This window comes from Arvicola amphibius, chromosome 6 (genome assembly GCF_903992535.2).
Source record: "Arvicola amphibius chromosome 6, mArvAmp1.2, whole genome shotgun sequence".
In the NCBI taxonomy this organism is placed as follows: domain Eukaryota; kingdom Metazoa; phylum Chordata; class Mammalia; order Rodentia; family Cricetidae; genus Arvicola; species Arvicola amphibius.
The window spans coordinates 57,002,145-57,019,420 of NC_052052.2; positions in this window are offsets into that span (position 1 = coordinate 57,002,145).

The following is a 17,276-nucleotide window of genomic DNA, read 5'->3' on the forward strand; positions in this document are numbered from 1 at the left end:
GAAGATACTTTCTACTGTGGTTCGGAGGTGGTTTGAATGTGTCCTCAAAGGTGCATGTATTAAAACTTAATCCCTATTGTGGCATACTTAGAGGGTAGAAACTTTGAAACATGACAGGACTAAATAAGGGCATTAGGGTAAAGCCTTCGTGATTGAAAACCGGTGGCGTTATAGAAGGGAGAGAGAAGAGGAAATAATCTCTGTCTCTCTGTCTCTGTCTCTGTCTGTCTCTCTCTGTCACACACACACACACATGCACACAACACACACTCTCACACACAATCACACACTCACATTCTCTCTCTCTCACACACACACACACTCACACACACACACACACAGTCCCTGACTCTTGTCAAACAATGCCTTGGCCCACCTTAGAACTCTTGCAGCAGGAAGGTCATTGTAAGAGGAAGCCTTCTGATCCTGGACCTTCAGAGCTAGTAGTCAAAGCAAATCTCTTTGCATAATTATGCTACCCACCAACAGGTATTTTGTTATATTAAAGTAATAAAAATCCCAGTTCTGAAGGTATGTGATTTGATTATTTATGATTTGATAAAACAAATTCATAAATAATGTGTCCTCATTTACTATAAGAGCCCATCCAGAACTGTAACATTGTTATTACCATTGCAAAACCACAAAGAAACCAGTGGTTATGCCTCTAGAGAAAAGCTCAGCATGGGTCTAAAGAATAATATGCTTACTTTGCAGCTATGGAAAAAGTACACTCTTAGAACGCTTTAGTGACAATGCGCTCTCAAACCAAAGTTTTGTACATGTATTACTCAGAGTTCTCTAGAGAGAATATACATATGTGTGTGAAATAGGACTGAATAGCTTGGCTTCAATAGTCCCGTGGCTGAATACTCCCACAATGGCCACTAGCATACCAAGGACCCATAGAAGTTCACTCCAAGATGGAAGCCTTAGGAAGGAGGGATCAGGGATGAAGCCACTGTCTGATCAAACCTGGAGACCTGGAAATCCTGTAAAGTCATCATTGTGGATCTATATTGAAAAACTTAGGAAACTGGTATCGGCTGTCCCTGGGGGATGGAAGCAGTACCAAAGGAATGCTAAGGAAAAATCAAGTCTCCACATGCTTGCTGGCTTCCTCTTCCTCTTCCTTTGTTCTCACCAGCTTCCCCTCTACCTTAGCACTATCCCTCAGGCCAGCTGTCTCTGGAAATGCCTTTCCTGGCACACCCGGAAGTGTGCTTTCATAACCTCCTAGGCAGGCCTTCCTCGGTCCACTCAAGTTGGCAGTAAAGACTCATAATCACAGTCCGTGTTGTCTCATCTGCCAAGCAAAGTCTCCCACCGCCTTGTTGGTATCCCAGTTGGACCTAGTCAAATGCTGTTTCTCTTTCCGATCACAGCTCCCCTACAGATCCAGCTCATGAGAGTAGTTACATCACCTCGCATCATGGCGTCTTCCTTATTCCTGCAGTTCTTTGTTCAGTGTTTCCCTTCTCAGGTCGCTTACCAGTTCCAAAGAAATATATGTGCTTTGGAAATACTGAGATAATCGGGACTCTTTCTGGCCCTTCCGAGAGGAATGCAGTCAATAGGTCCCGATGGCCCTGCTGTGTTGGCTGTGAGCTGCATCTGTTAGGAGAGATCATCTCCCTTACCTGCACATCTCAAGCTCTCCAAAAGTCACAGACGCTTCGTGGCTTGCACAGGCTCATCTTTTTGTCTTCCTTTTAGATCAGCAACACACTTTGGAGCTTGATTAGGAAGGGGAAACTGAGATGGTTGTTTCTATGACTCATTTTTGCTCGCACTTTCTGAAGCTTCACTGTTTGATATGACACCCTCCTTCTAACCACATCACCTTGGCCACAGCACTGAGTCCCGAGATGAAAATGATTAACCCAGGACCCTGGATAAGAAATGAAACAGTCTAGATTTGTTTTGTTTGACCAAAAAAAAAAAAACCAAAAACAAAACAAAACATGCTAGTCTCTGATGCAAGCAACACCCACAGTTGAGCTAAGAATGATTTTTGAAATGTGTTTACTTTGGGCACTTTTAAGAATTTTTTTTATTTTTTTGAGATTAAAATCTTTTTACATCATGAACCCCTTCCCTTTTCTCTCTTGCTGCAAATCCTTCCATGTACCTCCCTGTGCTATCTTTCCAATTCACGGTCTTTTTATTTTGCTTTTTTTTTTTATTCAAGCTCTTATCACTAAAAATGTTGCAGTTCATAACTCCTTGATACGAAGCTAGCTATGTAGGAGCCAGAGGGGTGGAGAGTACCACGAGAAGAGCCTCAAACAATGTCGCTGAGAGGTCAAAGAACATCTGTGCCCGTGGCATACTCCTGGGGCAGAGTTTCTACCTGGAGCCAAAAAGTGTTCCTTATGTCCAGAATAAAGACGCAGGGAGTAAAAACCCTGAGTAGAAGGTATATATGCACCATGGAATGCTATAAATCGAGGGACATAAGCGAGCATACCACATAGGTTTTAATCTCCCCATTAAATAAAATGGTTCTCATCTTAACAGATGATGAGTTTGCTGTACTAAACAAGTCATATGGTATATGCCCAATGACTCCAACAAATATGTTCTCTGCAGAACACACTCTGTGTCCGAAGCCTTGAAAGGAAAACACAAGCAGCGGGCGACAACAGAAAAAATGATGGAGCTAGTGAAACTGCTCGAGAAGGGAGAAGGGGGAGCCACCATTCACCCCATCCCTGAAGCTTCTATTCTCTTCCCAAGGACATCTAAGAATTCAAGCATGGCCTGGGGCACTGCTCAAGGGATACTCCTTGGATAGGGTCATATTTGCTGCGCTTCAGGAACATCTGAAAACACTTTCGACAATGTAGAATTCCGTTCGCAGAGTCCCGTGGATACTTTCCTCTTGACACACCAGGGAAACCTGGAAAACTAAGCCACGCTGGCAAACTGCTTGGGGCTGTCGTTCAGATCAGTTACTCTACAGAGCAAACGGCAACTACAGGAGTCCGTGGGGCTGGAAAGGGGAACCTGGTGGGTGGCCTGGATGCTGGTGTGGACTTTGTAGCAGACAGGCAAAGACATGAGAAGCTTCAGAAAGAGCTGTTCAACTCCAGGGAAAAATGCCAGTCCACATCAAACTTCAAAATCAACATAGAGCATCTACCCAGGGGCCAGCCCTGGCTTTGTTAAAGGGAAGCCCTAATGGCTCTGGGGAACGTGTTGCGATACCCTGAAAACCTCAACGAGAAGTGCTTCAAAGGCATGAGTAACAATAGAAACTGCATATGTAGCCACTTACGCTTGTTAAAAGAACTTTTGCAAAAATGATTGTATTGCATCTCTATAGCTCCAAGGGTAGAAGCATAGTAGATATCCTATTATTACTGCTGTGCCCACCTTCCAGGCTTATTATGAGATGATAAATAAAAATACCTTTCCACTCCAGGAACAGCTGAGCTGGCCCCTCTGCTCTGCACAGAGGTCTGCATCACAAGGAGCCCATACAGGCTTGTTTGGAAGGCTGCTGCCTCCGACCCTCAGGTGTTTCTATCACCAAATGACTCATTCCATCTTAGAGATATTTGTGGTCACCTAACCCAATTAAATCTCGCATTTCTGGAATGTCCATTCAGCAGAAGAAAGCCAAGTTACTTCCCCTGTCCTCAGCTCTATCCTTCCTCTTTGATTGCTCTCTTGAAATAGCCGCACCTCGGTCTAGCAGCTTGAGCCTTTGGTATTTATGTGCCCTCATGCCATCAAGGAGAGAGCACAGAGTTTTTCCTTACTGAAAGTAACTTCACCCTGTCCCAACTGATAGATCTACAACTCCTACGCCTAAGGCTCGGGTGATGATTTCAAAAGACAGAGTAGAAATATTGTAAGAACCAGAAGAGAAGTTTGCTATAAGATTCTGTCTTCTGGAAAATCAAAAGCTATATCCATGAAGTCTCATCAACATGCTTATCTAACAAGAATTTTTTAAAAAGAGGCCATCAATTTCAAAGAAAGCAAGGCAGGATATGTGGGAAGGTTAGGCAGGAGTAAGGGGGAGAGAGGAATGATGTAATTATATTCATAATCTCAAAAAATATTATTGACAAAAATGATAAAGAATTGACTCTCCACCCAAAATCACAAGTACAAATTCTCCACCCCCAGCCCTTCTCTTCAGTGCTCTTGACTGTGAATGACCACACCCACTCTCCAAACTCATGGACTCCTCCAGCTTCCTGTTTCATTTCCGGAGTCCATCAACCTCCTAAACAAGACTACGAGTCACTCAACATCTGAGCTAGTCACTCCCCAGCACCCTCAAGTCCGCTCGTGTTTCTCAATGGGGCATTCACGCAGCAAACTCTCACCGCAAGATCAATGCTATTTTGGAATCTAGATGGATGAGCCCGGAGTCAACATTCACCATTCAGATAACTGTCAGAATAAACATTCACTGTCTGACTGCCGGACCTCAAGAACTCCCCTCCATCTTTTTACTTAGCTAACTCTAGTCTCTACTCTCCTGGGTAAGTGTTTGGTTTCTGCAGGCTAAAAATGCATTGCTGTCTCTACCAAGGAACCTTAGTAAGGTTTGTCACCTTGTTTTACGTAGACAACGTAATTTCTTCTTCATTTCAAAAGCTCATGTTTCAAGAAGAGGAAAGTCAGAGGCTTATGATAACCCAAAAGTGATTTTCCCAGATTTCCCCATTCCCCTGAAACCAGTAAATAAAGACGTTCTCGAGGCTCATCCAATGCTCTCTTAGTTGCAGCGGTTCTGCTCACTTATATTACTCTGTTTATACAAGGGCTTTGAAAAGTCTGAAAACCAATACAGATCTCTCTCTATGCATCATGAAAATTTCAAGTCAGCATTTCCACATTGTCTAAAAAGTACCTTAAAATCACTTAACAGGCTGGGGAGATGAGGAGAGTACTTGGGACACAACCATGAGAACCTGAGTTCAAATCCCCAGAAGCCATGAGAACTCTGGTGTGGTAAAGGGTATCTGTAATCTCAATGTTCCTACAGTGAGTCAGAAGGCAAAGACAGAAAAATCCCTGAAAGATCACCAGCCAGGAAGCCTGGTCTATACAGCAGTGAATAACAGAGGCTCTGTCTCAAACATGGTGGAAGGCAAGGACCATTATTCAAGGTTGTATTGTTCTCTGGCTACATACATGCCACGACTCACTTATACCATATACGAATGAAAACACACACATGTATATATGGGCAACATTTTTTAAACTCAAGCCACAATTAGTCTTCCCCTTTTCACCTCTGTCTCTCTATATCACACACACACACACACACACACACACACACACACACACACACCTTCTCTTATCTCCCCTGCACTAAAACGCCACCCAAGTTCAAGTTCTTGAGATAGAGACCTGGAACTTGGTAGTCATCCTTGCCCCCTCCCTCTGCCCCACCCAATCCACCAACAATATCTACCCACATTATCTCCTAATCTTCTCTAAAGTCCAATCCCTTTTCCCTGTTCAAATAATGAACAACAACCTGCTCAAATAAGGAAGCTAGGCTGAAAGAGGTCAAGAGATTGCATAATAGACAACTAGTAAGTGCCCAAGCCAATTTAGAATCCCATCTGCTTCCAAACCTATATTTAAAAATTAAAAGAATTTTGCCTCATTTGCGGGAGATTTTTTTAGGTTAAGGACACCACTAAGAAACACAAATGACAGTATGGCTGCTGAAAGATGGGCAGGAAGGCTCCCTACAGCCGTGTAAGGACATGTCATTCTCTTATAGTGCCAAGTCACAGGTGCTACAGCCCCACAGCCCAGGTGTTTAAAAAGAAAAGCAAAAAAGGATGACATCACATGTAGACCCAGACATCACATGTAGACCCAGACATCACATGTAGACCCAGACATGACACCAGCCTAGATTTACCTCAAACAGATCACTGACTCCTTTCCACATGAACTGTGACCAGAAATGAGGTGTTAGAATCTGGCCCCTGCAGGTAGCAAAGATACCATGTTCACGAATGTGATGTCTTCAGTGGCATCCTAAGGAGCCTTCTTTTCAACCACCAGAAACAAAGAGACACACCCTCTATGAGAATAAGGATCCAGGCATTTTATTGTACGGGAATGACAGAGGCAGTGACTGGACTGGCTTTAGAACTGAAGAGCATGGACACAGACACACCAGGCCTTCCAGAGACAATCCTTCATAGGCCTGTTCAACTCAGTACTTATGTAGGCAAGTGGCTGAAAACTTCAGAAAGAGCTGGTGAGGTTGCTTAGTAGGTAAAGGTGTGTGCTCCCAAGCCTGTCTGAGTTTAAGTCCAGCAACCTCATGGCAGAGGGAGAAAATGGACTCCTGAAAATTGTCCTCTGACCGTCACATGTATGTACCCACATGCATGCACCATGCACACACAAAAAGCAAATCAATATGATTAAAAATTTATATAAAGACCCAAAGAATCCTTCTGAAATTCATTGCCTACTAAAGAGCTGATCTTCACTTATTTCAAAAGTCTTTTTGTAGGGTACCATTAATTACTTTTTAGTTATCACTATGACAAAAAAAAATACCTAAGAGAAACAATTCAAGAGAGGAGCAGTTTATTGCAGAATACAACCCATCCTGTCAGAGATGGCACAGTAAACAACTTAGCCTGTGGCAACAGGGATATGCGTTGGTCTTGTCTCACAATTAGCGTACTAGGGAGCAGAAGTAGTGGTTGCCAAAGTGCTGCCACCTCCCAAAATAGCACTGTTGGCCAAGCCCAAATTCATGAGTCCGTGGGAGGCGTCTCAGATTCAGATCATAACAAAGAGCTTAGCTTTGAATGCTGAGTATACCAGGACCAAAATAATGCGGATGATGCCCTAAGAATAGCTAACATTTTTGAGCAGCTGCTAAAAGTCTACAGAGGACTAAATGTCTTTCATACTTGAGCAAACTCAATCTTCACAACAGTAAAAGTGGGTGTTACTATTTCCCATTTTTACAGAGAAAACTAAGGCATTAGAGGGATATGACCACAGTCATACATTTTGTACATATTTAAATAGATAGGCATACCTAACCTTGAAATAAAACGTCAAAAATTATCATTATACAAATTTTTATTCCAAATAAAGAACCCTTTTAGCACAGGACTGCTCTTTACCCTGCGACAGAATGGTGTAACCAGACAAATCTTTGTAACTGACAGACTTGATTAAGCACGATAAATGTAATTCCAGATGCGTTTGAAAAAAATAATCCATGTTATGTGGCCAGAAAGTCTATAAACTTTTGAAAACACTTCATTTTTCCAATGTATTTTTTCAGCTTAGACAACGTGAGACCAAGTCTCAATTTTTTTCTTTTTGTTTATTCTTTGTGTCTTTCACGTCATGCATCTCCATCCAATTCATTTCCCACCCCTTTGTATCCACCCTCTGCTCTTGCTCCTGCCTAAAATAAAATAAAATAAAATTTAAGAGAAAAAAGTAAGAGAGAGAGAGAGAGACAGAGACAGAGACAGAGACAGAAGGAAAAACTCAATCTCATCATCGAAGCTGTAGGGTAACACACACAGAATCATGCAGAAAACCCTATATTAACCATGTATCTTTACTTGCAAGTGTTCATTGCAGAGAGTCATTGGTCTGGTTTGAGGCCTCTGGTTTCTGCTACACTCTTGATGCAGGGCCCTCACTAGAACTCCTCTTGGTTATCCTGCTGTTGCCCTGTGTTGTGGAGATCCTGTAGTTTTGGGTCTCCACGACTGGTCCCTTCACATGCTCCAGCAGATCACGGATGGGGTGGATGTTGGGGTGGGCCAACTCAGAGCTCTCTGGCATTTTCCTGAAAAGTTAACCCTTTGCAACAAGGAACAAGGGACCAGGCCAGTTGTCCTCAGCATCGGATCTCTCACGCCTGCACCTTCAGCATCAGCTCTCCTGTGCTGCCCAGGCAGGGTACAGGTGCCACTCTCCCGAGTGCTGCAGCTGATGAGGGGCAGGACCAACTCTCCTGCTCTTACAACCTCAGAGCCAGCTCTCCCACCTGCCTCAGGCATTGATGGGCAGGAGAGGAAGGCATCTCTGCCCACCCATGCTACCACCCAACAGATGGGTAATACAGACAGCTCTCCCATGCTCACAACTCCAGGGCTGGTTTACCCACACCAATGGGGTTGGCTCTATTGTGCTGCCCATGTGAGATGTAGGGCCTGCTCTCCTGAGTATTGCAGCTGGTGGGGGACAGGGTCAGCTCCCCTGCCCTTATGATCTCAGGGTCAGCTCTCCCCCGCCCATATGTATATTATGTGTATAAGGAGTGCTTTGTCTGAATATTTGTATGTACACCATGTGTGTGCCTGGTGCCTGAGTCAGAAGACAGTGTCAGATCCCTGGAATTAGAGCTATGGATGGTTGTGAGCTACCATGTGGATGCTGAGACCCAAACCTGGGTCCTCTGCAAGAACAGAAAGTGCTCTTAACAAACAAGCCATATCTCCAGCCCTAAGATCTTTACTTCTGCACTCATGGTGATGAGCCCTCACTTTCTTGTAAACAGTTGTTTTTCAACTTAAAGCATAAAATCAAAAGAAAAATGAATCCAATTCATTCAGTTCTTTATTGGCAAGCGGGTTGTTTTTCCAGAGCTCTAGAAATGGGAGGCTTGGAAGGGAATTGTGAACTCGGAGTCACAATCTCTCACTGGTCTTTATTCGTGCTAACTGCCAAGGCTTTTCATCTTACCCACCCCTTGTTCAGGGCTGAGTCTAGTTCTGACTAACCAGTAACATGGAAACATGTTTCAGGGTTTAGAGGGATTGCTCTGCAGTGAAAAGCACTTACTGAACTTCTATGTGGGACCTGGGTTCATTTCTCAGCACTACCACACTGAAGTGGTGAGAATTCAAGGCTCTGGCCTCTACAGGCACTGCACACATGTGGTGCACAGATAAACATACATGCAGATAAAACACACATATGTGTAAAATAAAAATAAAATCAGACAAATAAGGAAATGTGTTTCACTCTGTCTTACTTAGGATTTCTGTTGCTATAAGGAGAAACCTTGACCACAGCAACTCTTATAAAGGAAAAACTTACATTTTGAGACGTTCAGTCTGTTGTCATCATGGTGCAACATGGTGGCCTGCAGGCAGACATGGTGCTGGAGAAGTACCTGGCAATCCTACATATTGACCTGCAGGCAACAGGAAGTGGTCTGAAACACTGGGAATGGCTTGAGCATATATGAGACCTCAAAGTCCATCCCCATAGGGTCACACTTCCTCCAATAAGGCCACACCTCCTAATAGTGCCACTCCCTACGAACTTATGGGGCCAATTACATTCAAACTACCACAACTTCCATATCAGATATAAATTATAATACAAGTCTCTTCAAAGCTTTTGGTTTTCGAAGTTGCTAAAGTGACCAAAAGACAGCTGTTTCATTAGCTTGTGTTCTGGAGAAACTTCAACAAGCAAAGCCCATGTGGATCCTGTGTGAACACGTGCCCAAGTGAGAATGATTCTGGTTTTTATGCACTAGGTTTTTGAGGCTGTTTGTAACCACAGCATACCATGATTTATCCTGACTAATTCAACCACTTTGTTTATAGCTTAGCTTATGTAGTAGCCTCACTGAAAAGTCCAGCAGGAAATATAGACACACAGTCCTTCTGAGCCTCATTTTCAGGAATGGTTCTGTCTGTCTTCTTGTTAAGTTCACATTTCTCTCTGAAGCATCTTTCTCCCCGCTTCTCCTTCTCCTCCTCCTCCTCCCTCTGGGGACTCCCTACCCACTACTCCTTATGCCCAACTTTGCTAAGTATCCCAGACTGGCCTAGAACTCACATCAATGATACTTCTGTGTTGGTGATGGGGTTCACTGGGAATACTAAGGACAAATGAACATAAGGGGGTGACAATTTTATCAGCATCAATCAAAATAAAAATACCTTGAAGCTTACATAAGAATTACATAAAAAAAATAACTATTTTAAAATGGTTTTTTGTTTATGGATGTTTTACCTGCATGTGTGTCTGTGTACCTACCACATATGGTACCCTACGGTGCCCACATAGGCCAGAAGAGGACCCCAGTCCTCTGTAACTGCAGTTAGAGATGGTGAGCCATGATGTGGGTGCTGGGAACCAAACCCAGGTCCTCTGGAATAGCATGCTGCTATTGTGTGCTCAGACCACTAACTCCAGCCCGAAGTGTAAATTTTGAGGCCTACAGAGAGGCGAGACAAATTTAATCTGTTTTATGTACTAAATCACCTATGCTGGCTACTTTTACATCAAGTTGGCACAAGTTTAAGTTCTCTGGGAGAAAGGAACCTCGTCTGAGAAATTGCCTCCGTAATCTAGATCCAGCTGTAAGCATCACCCTAATTAGCGATGGGTGTAGAAGGGCTCAGCCGGTTGTGGGTGGTGCTGCCCTTGACTTGGTGGTCCTGGGTGCTATGAGAAAGCAGACTGAGCAAGCCACGGAGAGCAAACCAGTACACAGCACTCCTCCACGGCCTCTGCATCACCGCATCAGCCCTGACTCCAGGTTACTACTGTGTGAGTTCCTGCCCTGTCCTGTGTCGATGGTGCTCAGCAGTGTGGAAGCATACGCCAAATAAACCCTTTCCTCCACGAGTTGCTTCTGGTCATGGTGTTTCCTCACAGCAACAGAAATTCTAAGACATCATCTTTCCAGAACTGTATCTTTTTGTCTTCCTACATGTGTGCCTAGCCAAAGTGCCATTTGTACTAGAGTTTGCATCGATCTTTATCCCATGTTTCAAGACTTTAAGTTATCTTGATAAAAGTGTTAACTTTTAAAATGCAATTTCCACTGAATAATATATATATATATATATATATATATATATATATGTACTTGTAAAATTAACATACTGTACCTGGGTATCTACAGGCAAGAGGCTGCAAGGGCTATTTGGGAATGTAGCAGAAAACAAACTCTAACATACCTGAAACCAGAAGAATACATGACTCTTCTAGACAACTTATAAGTTAATTTCTAGAGAAGAGTTGAAAGTATTTCTCTATTGAGTAGATATTTTTGGTTGAACTCCCATCTTTATCAAAATAACCCATGAAACCATTACAACCTCATAATAAAATAGGTATCCACCTATTTGGGGCTAGGTAGTTGTAGAATCAAAATAATTTATCATTTGAGAGGGATGTGAACAAATACAAAAATCTAGAATAACTCCTAGTTTGGGGGAAATAAGTCACAGGACTACCTTTGATGGTGAGCGTTGCTAGAGAACGGACATCAACAGATGGAGAAAAAATGAAGCATCTGGAGTAGCAATTTGGGCACAGATAATTAAACTTCAAAGGGAAGATACTGAGTAGAGACTTTGTTGTGCATTCTCCACATATTAAACTATGAAGAAATTTACTTCAAGTTTTGGCAGTCGCTAGAGTGCAGAGGGCATTTATTCAAAGGTCTTGAAAGGCTAGCATCTTGGGAAAACAGAGTTGCTGGCACAGATAGAGAGATCAGGGTAAGAAAAATAAGCCAAGAAAGAGACAGAGGACAGAGCCAGGAGGGGTGGTGACAGAAAGATTAGTCAACTGAACTAATGTGTCTCCTTATTCACCATAGAACCTCATCCCTCCATTCTTTACCTGGACCTTGATTGGAGACACCAGGCCTCTCCCCCACTATCTCACTACTCGGTTTGCTCCTACTGTTCTTTTGCCTGGGAACTTCATCTCCCCATCCATACTATCCATCCTTCAAGACAGAGCAAGAAGGCTACCATTCAACGTTGCATGTGCCAACTCCACTAAGAAAAATGATCTCATGCTTCATAACACCCTACAGAACACTACGTGTCAAACTGTATTGATTTATTTCATAATGATACATATATATCAAGTCATCTGGGATATAGATATATGTACATATATATGTATACATAATCTTCATTCTTTGTGTCCCATTCACACTGTTTTCAGTGCTATACTCTAGTATATGTGATGCAATAAGAGTTCAGTACAGATTTTAAATGGCTCAAACTAAAACATATAATTCTCAAATATCCAAATATTTCTTCAAAGGGCAACATCTTTCATCATTTCAGAGTTCTAATGGTCAGCATGGGATAGACCACATCAAATTTGCAGAAACTACTCATCTATTTTCCTAGCCCTCTGGAAACGTAAAAGGGTGAGAATTCTCAGGAAATAGTGTTTTCTCAAACTCCTCTCACTTTACAACTAAAGGAGCAGGAATAAAAAAAGAAGCAAAAGCAGGGAGATGTGAGCAACTTTACTGCCACGTGCCTTAGCTGAAGATGAACTAATAACCATTTAAAGACTCGTTGAACTAATCTTTTCCCAAGATCTTGGGTATGAGGAAAGCAAGTTGCTTGTGGGTGGAGCAGCAACAGTAATCAATGACCTTTAAACAATAAACCCATATTACAAAGACTGCACCAGCCTGAACCTTGGATCCCAGGAGTCAGTTAGCAAAACCACAGAAGACTGAAAAGAGTGAATTGGGAATGTTCTCATGACACCCCCCCCAAAAAAATACTGATATGTTTGTATGGTGACAGACTGTTAATTATCTGATTTAATCACTTTGTGGTGTTATACATATACTAGAACATCATACTGGGAGCAATAAATACTTAGAATTTTTGTCAACTATGCATAAATAAAAATAAGAATATTTTTAAGTAAAAGTGGCAGGGATATAATAAATAACAAATCTGAGTTTAATCACAACAAGAAGTCAGGGAGTGTAAAGAGTTTTAAGCTCTCAGCAAGGTCCAACCTTGATTTCATTGTGTGCTATTTACATCATCCCAAACCAGTATCTCAGCCTCTCTGAACTTTGGGGTTTTTTTTTTTTTCATATAAAACAAAGGCAAGAATCCCTTTTTTAAAATAACTCAGAGTTATCATAAAAAGAAATTTCTAGCATCAAGTAGGCTTATAATCAGAAGCGAGCATTAGCACTGTGACAAGTTCTGAGAGACTGTGACCTGCTTGGCACTGCCTGTTGATGGTCTACATCTGCTTTAGTGCACAGTAAGCCTCTCTTGGATGCCATGTGCTCTAAATTCACAAAGAAGCATCAGTTATCTACGTGGGGAAGAGCATTGTGTAGCAGCTGTGTGAGCTTGGAGAATTTATTTCCTTAAGTCCAGTTTCTTCATCTGCGAGAAAGAAAGAAAGAAAGAAAGAAAGAAAGAAAGAAAGAAAGAAAGAAAGGAAGGAAGGAAGGAAGGAAGGAAGGAAGGAAGGAAGGAAGGAAGGAAGGATAGAGGAAATAAAGACTAGAGAAGAAACGAGAGATCAAGAAAATAAAGAAAGAAATACTAAAGAATAAAGAATAGTTCCAACCCATCTAAAGAATAAAGAAACAAAGAAAGAAGAAAAAAGAAAGACAGAACGACAGAAGACAGACAGACAGAAAGTACACAACACACTAGCCCGAGGACAACGAGGGGGAACCAATGCAGATCAACTGCATCGTCACGAGCACGAACCACAGGCCAAGGCAATGGTTATTGTTTCCATGGCATTGCTCCGACTAAACATAAACAAATGGGGGGTTTGCAGGTGATAATGTAGAAAGACAAAGCAGGGAAATCGGCCAGATTTCTAGGTGTTCGGATGAGAAGGACAGCTTCTTCATAGAGCATCATCACATGATGATGTTAGGACGGGTTGCCTGGGCCTTCCACTTGCCTGTAAGATTCAGCTCTATCCAACCATGGGGGTTCTCAATACTTCAGTAATTGAGAATCTAGACCAAGGCTCTTCTCAGGAAGTGTTAAATACGTTTTTAATGGGTTTTCTTTCCTTACACGTAGTCAAGGCTGCTCAGGAATTCATTGTGTAGCCCAGGCTGGTCTTAATCTCCCACGATCCTCCCACCTCAGTCTCCCATGTGCACGACTAGTTTTTGTTCATCCTATAGTGCCATGAAAACGCGGCTGTCTCTAATGCCGTCCCTTCGTTTCACTCACTAAACGGGTATTCTGCTCTAGAGAACATGGAGGGCTCTGAAAACAAAACAGGAAGTGGCTCAGGGAGTCAGACATGGTCTGTGCCTTCATGATTTCAAGAGGGCTAGATAAGGTAACTCCGAAGTTTGTGGCTTTTTGTGTGTGTGTGGAGGAGAAACTAATAAAATCTTCAAGTTTTAGTGAAAGAAGCAGTAAGCCTATTAAAGTCACAAGTACAAATTTATTAGAAATTCAGAAATAAGAGTAAGGTGATTCTGTCTCTCCGGCTACCAAAACCTGCCTTGCTTGGAGAACCACAATTACTTAAGTCCAGACTAAAGTAGATCTTATTTCAAAACATGGCTAGGGAAATGTCAATGGCTAACCGTAGTATCTTAATTAATTCAAGACAAGGTTCCTGACAGTGGTCGATGCTCTCTCTTATATAAGGCTGGTGATGACAGATGGCATGTATGAGCTAAACATAAAATCCCTGGGAGGTTTCAATGTGAGTATCATTATAAACTGTCCTCAGTGGGGGAAGGGCTCTCTGGGCACTAACAGTAATAGAGTATTTTAAGGCTCTCCTTTAAAACTTCCTCAAACAGCAAGATCTCGACCTGTGATCAAAACACATTTTTCTTACGGTCTTAGGAACCCCCAGCTATAAACCTATCTTTGTTGCTACTTCAAATCACAATTTTGCTACTTAGAGGTGTCTCAGTTGCTAAGACCATCGGAAATATGTGTTTTCCAAGGTTGTGACCCACAGGGGAGAACTGTCGCCCTAAAACTTCCTGGAAATGTATGTGGTGTGGGGCGTTGTTTATCTATGCTGGGGATCAAACACAGGCTCTCATGAATTAGGGGCTCTTTAAATAATATACACCTTGGCTTGCCATAAGAAGACATAATCTCCAGGATATAGGAGCCTTCCAGAGCCCTAGTAGGAAGCTGCCAACTTCAAATTCGGAGCATTAATTTTAAGAGGCTTTGTACATAATTGTCCTTAGGGAAAGTTCAGACAAATTAACAGATTGCTAAGCAAGTTCTTCACAACAGCTACACAGTGAGGTTATCTGGGGTTTGCAAAAGTCACTAAGTCAATCCCAAGTTTAACACATTTCTGTTCATTTTATAAGCATAACTCTTTGGGGATGGAAACATTAGGAACTCAAGTTTGGAAAGGGAGCTCACTCTCACTGAACTAGAGGAGTAAAACGAGAGCGAGCGCTATAGACAAACTGGAGAGAGTTCCTTCGGGAGAGGAAAGCCTGGGCTGATACTGGATAACAAGAGCAGAAGCACAGAAAGTCTCAGTCACCCTCAGCTCAGCGAGCCCCTCGAAGGGGGAAGATGAAGCAATTGCAGAGCCCACAAACCAGAGGAAGGAGTGCACAGGAAAGGGGGGTGGGGTGGAACGTGGTGCTATAGACTCCGAAACAGGATGAAGCCAATCTATGAGAGGTTCAAGAAGGCAAATGAGACAGAATGAACATCCAAGTGTTTCCTGGAGTCCTTCACTCAGGACCACATCCTGATTTCAAACTCTGTAGAAACACAGAGAGAAAAGCTGCAAAGGCGAACCACTCTCAATCCTCTCTCTGCTCTTCACTGGCCTGAGCGGATCTGACCTCCCGCCTTGAACACCTGCAGGGCAGACGCTGGATCCAGCTGTTGCGAAGCACTTGATTGGCAGTACCAGCCAGGTTTCCCAGCAAAGTCAGACAAGCAGATTGACTTGACAAGTTGCAGGGAACAGACAGTGCCAGGTAGTTAGGTGCCAACAGCCTGGAGTGGTTATTAGAAAATGGTTACCTCCTTTAATTGTCTGACTGCAGACTCTGTGCTACCAGGAAAACCACTGCAGCAGAATTCAGCCAAAGCAATCGCTGCTCCCTAAGGACTCGTCCAGGAGGCTCTCGCTGACCGCCTGCTGTTCGCTAAGCGGCTCTACCAGGCACTGCTGGCAACACCTACTGTCAGCTAAGGAGAAATTTCCCTACAGGGTTTTCACTTTTAACTGCATTTAAGTCACACTGCATCCACAAACCTCTCTTCTTTGGTTACCTACCAAGCAGAACGCCTTCGGTAGCCAGCTTCTAGTGCGCGTCACTCTCCTGCCAGAGGAAAACCCGAAAGGGGTTTAATGGCTCCACCTCTGTCTCTAATGAACTGCAAGGCCGTTAGCCAAATAGGATGCTTTTCAGTCTTCCCTCTGACCCATAAAATGGGATGCTCTAAAATATGACAAGGCTGTAGAAAGAATCACAGGAGATGGGCAAAATGCTATAGAAGGCTTACAGACACATACATGCTTAAATGTGTATGCGTGCACGTTGTAAATGTGGTTTACGTGCAACTTTAAATACATTTTTACATGGCATAAAACCCAGACTTCGTAATCATCATCTTGCTAAGTACTTTGTATAATCTGAATATTTTCTTTTTTAAAATATTTTTCTGTGTGTGGTGGTATGTCTCTGTCTGTCTTGTCTCTCTCTCTCTCTCTCTCCTCTCTCTCTCTCTCTCAGCTCTCTCTCTCCTCTCTCTCTCTCTCTCTCGTGTGTGTGTGTGTGTGTGTGTGTGTGTGTGTGTGTGTGTGTGTATTACAGGCATGTGGGTGCCCACAGAAGCCAGAAGAGGGGCACTGAAGCCCTAAAACTGGAGTTACATGTAGCTGTGAGCCTCCTGGGTGTTTGGGATGTGTGTGTTGGGAAGCAAACTTAGGTTCTCTGCAAGATCGGCAAGCACCCTTAACCTCTGAGTCGTCCCTCCCGAACCAATGTGAGGATTTCAAGCAAAAAGAAAAAAAAAGGGTTTGGGGTGGGTAGGTGGGGTCTGAGTTGTTCATATTTTTCCTCTCCAAGTCCTAGTTTTAAAATTCTTGCGAGGCCAAAGAAAGTACTTTGAGGAAAAATTAATAACTAGTTACATGGTTATTAGCACTCGGCGTACACTGTGTAATCCATGCAATCTATAAAGCGCTTCAGGCATGATTTTGGTCCCCTTCCCTCACAATCGTATGGACATGTGTTATTTAACAGGAAGGGGGTCTATGTTTCTCTTCTGCCCCTACTCCAGGCTGGAGTGCTTTTGCCTTCTCAGTAACAGTTGGCCCATGGCTCTGGCTGTTGTGAGAGCCGGTCTCTGTATGGCGTCTTGGGTAAGAGCAGATGCTGACTGGAGGGTGGCCTCCAGAGGGACGCATGGGGAAGAGTCCAACCGCAGAGGACAAAAGAAGCATGGTGATGGAGAAAGCACCTTGGGCCATACACTGAGGAGGAAGGGGCTGGGTTTCTTCGGTCAGTG